A 2,575-nucleotide genomic window follows, 5' to 3' on the forward strand; every position below is an offset into this window, starting at 1 on the left:
CCTTGGTACCAATTGAGCATCGTTGCAACGCCACATGAGTATTGTTGCTGACCATGTCCATCCCTTTATGACCACAATGTACTCAACATCTGATGGCTACTTTCAGCAGGATAATGCGCCATGTCATAAAGCTGGAATCATCTCAGACTGGTTTCTTGAACATGACAATGAGTTCACTGTACTCAAATGGCCTCCACAGTCACCAGATCTCAATCCAATAGAGAATCTTTGGGATGTGGTGGAACGGGAGATTCACATCATGGATGTGCAGCCGACAAATCTGTGGCAACTGTGTGATGCCATCATGTCAATATGGACCAAAATCTCTGAGGAATGCTTCCAGCACCTTGTTGAATCTATGCCACAAAGAATTGAGGCAGTTCTGAAGGCAAAAGGGGGTCCAACCCGTTACTAGCGTGGTGTACCTAATAAAGTGGCTGGTGAGTGTATGTTTGCACATGATTGACGGAATCATGTATTCAGATCCCAGCACAATAAAACAAGCAAAAAAAAACCCAACTCTTAAATAAAGTAAAAATATACTTGTAACAATCAGTGCAGGTTCAGCGTCAAAAAGATAGCAACAGAACTTAAACTGTTATTTAAGTCATCTGTTGAAAATTCCTGTATTTTTTTCCCCACATCATAAAATATATATTGCAGGGTTAGAATAAAATTGCAATGTCAGCTTTTTCCAAAACCGTGCAGCACTACTTCACAGATGTACAGCYAATGACTGTTTTCGTTATAAAATAYGGGCTATACATATATTATTTACTTTTCACTTCCACTCATTTTTTACTGTCATTTGCCTTCAGTGGAGTCAGAAAGGTAGACATAAAAAAAGAAAACAAAAGGAAAAATAAAGATGAATTTCAAGCCTGCGTGTTTCAAAACATTCAAGATGCTGTAAATTAAATCAGCTATAACAAGAGCTGATGTGTGATATAAAAAATATAGAAAGACAGTTCCAAAAAATCTGCCCTAAAAATAAACTTAACATATGTTCAACAGCTGTTATCTCACACTTTCTATTTCATATTATTCTGTCAAACAACGTGAAAGGGGGAAAAAAATCCCTGTCGACACTTTCCAGACCTGCAGCAAAGCTCTGAGGATCAAATAGAAGACAAATGAAAAACAGACAGAAAAGAAGGGAATGAATGAAGTGATTTAAGGAAGACATTCAGGGTGAAATAACAAACACTGCTTTTTTTCCCCCTAAAATCTATCAAGCAGAAAAATAGATCAGGRAATAATAATAATCTAAAATAAAACTCTGACCTCTGAAAATCTTTCCAACCCATATTTTTTTTATAATTCAGTACAGCAAACAGGCGTTTRCATGTCCGTGTTATGTTGCACCACCTGCAGCGGTCAACAAATTCAGTGTGTGGTTAATGAGTCTGCAGTGCTTTGCAGAGTCTGACTGTACTCGGAAACAATCCCAGAGGAGACGTAACTTTATACGACACAGTGAGTCAAACTGGGCTTGTACGGCTTTATTAGCCTCTCATGTGTCCCAACCAGATTCATATTGTTCTACCCAAGAACCCCAAAGAGAGACGCTCGGCTGCCGACCCACCTCAGATGAACAAAACACACCTAAAGACACATTACAGGAGGAAGTTAGAACTTGTCCTGAGAGCCTTCTACATGAAAACACCAATACCCTCCTCTGCTCCTATTCGTTTGTCATGACAGGCACTAAAGATATGCTTTCTCAAACTAAGTGGAAAAACAAAAACATACCAAAAATGTATTTTATTTATCAAACATAACATTTAAGTTCAGGATTAAAAAAACAAATATAAGTTTTTGCTGAAATGTTTTGTCATTACTTTAAAAAATGAAGAGAAAATAAGAGTACGAGATAAAAATTATTGCTTACTTGTCAGCAAAACTAACCTTCATAATCTCCCTGGACACAGAAAACGTTTTGTATAAATCTATTCATCAAAACACGCAGAAGAGAACTAATATTTGATATTTTAAGGACGGATAATAAAGTTGCTCATACTTCGACTAATAAACACGAAGTGTAAAACGTCCCCTACAACGGCTGGCGTGTGTTGAAACGGCTCTCCTGTGATTTTTCTGCAGCTGTTGTCTCTGAAGCGTTTCATCCTTCCACTGCAGAGCAGAATCCTCCTTCAGAAAGACGTACAGTCGCTCTCTGTTTGGATGAAATGTGCTGTGGCAAATTACCCTCCATACACATGGAGAGGAGGGTGGGAAAGTGTGTGTGGGTRYCGACGGACCCCGAGAGGAAGACGACGGTGTGTGTAATTCTGTGTGGTGCTGGTTGGTGTCTCAGCAGGGAGATGCTAACACTAATGAAGAAGAGATGCTTTTAAGTTTTTAGCATCTTTACAGGAAATCGTTTGAGAGGATTTGAGAAGGCTTCAGTAAACCGGTAGACTTTTAACAATGTGAGATTAAATTTTATTTATTAAATGAACCAATGATTTAATACAAACCAAAGCACTAATTGTTGTGTTGCATAGATTTATCTACAAAACAGTAAAAAAAGAGAGGTTTTAATTTAAATGACAAATTTAAACTGGTATTATAT

The 2,575-nt window shown here is 37.8% G+C and overlaps 1 protein-coding gene across 10 annotated transcripts in view; it reads right to left on the minus strand.

The window, feature by feature from the left end:
* The window catches only part of LOC106521789 (ELKS/Rab6-interacting/CAST family member 1), a gene marked incomplete in the record, with an annotated part of 136,158 nt that overhangs the window by 22,469 nt on the left and 111,114 nt on the right, over positions 1–2,575 (minus strand).

This window comes from Austrofundulus limnaeus, unplaced genomic scaffold (assembly GCF_001266775.1).
Source record: "Austrofundulus limnaeus strain Quisiro unplaced genomic scaffold, Austrofundulus_limnaeus-1.0 Scaffold115, whole genome shotgun sequence".
NCBI lineage: Eukaryota > Metazoa > Chordata > Actinopteri > Cyprinodontiformes > Rivulidae > Austrofundulus > Austrofundulus limnaeus.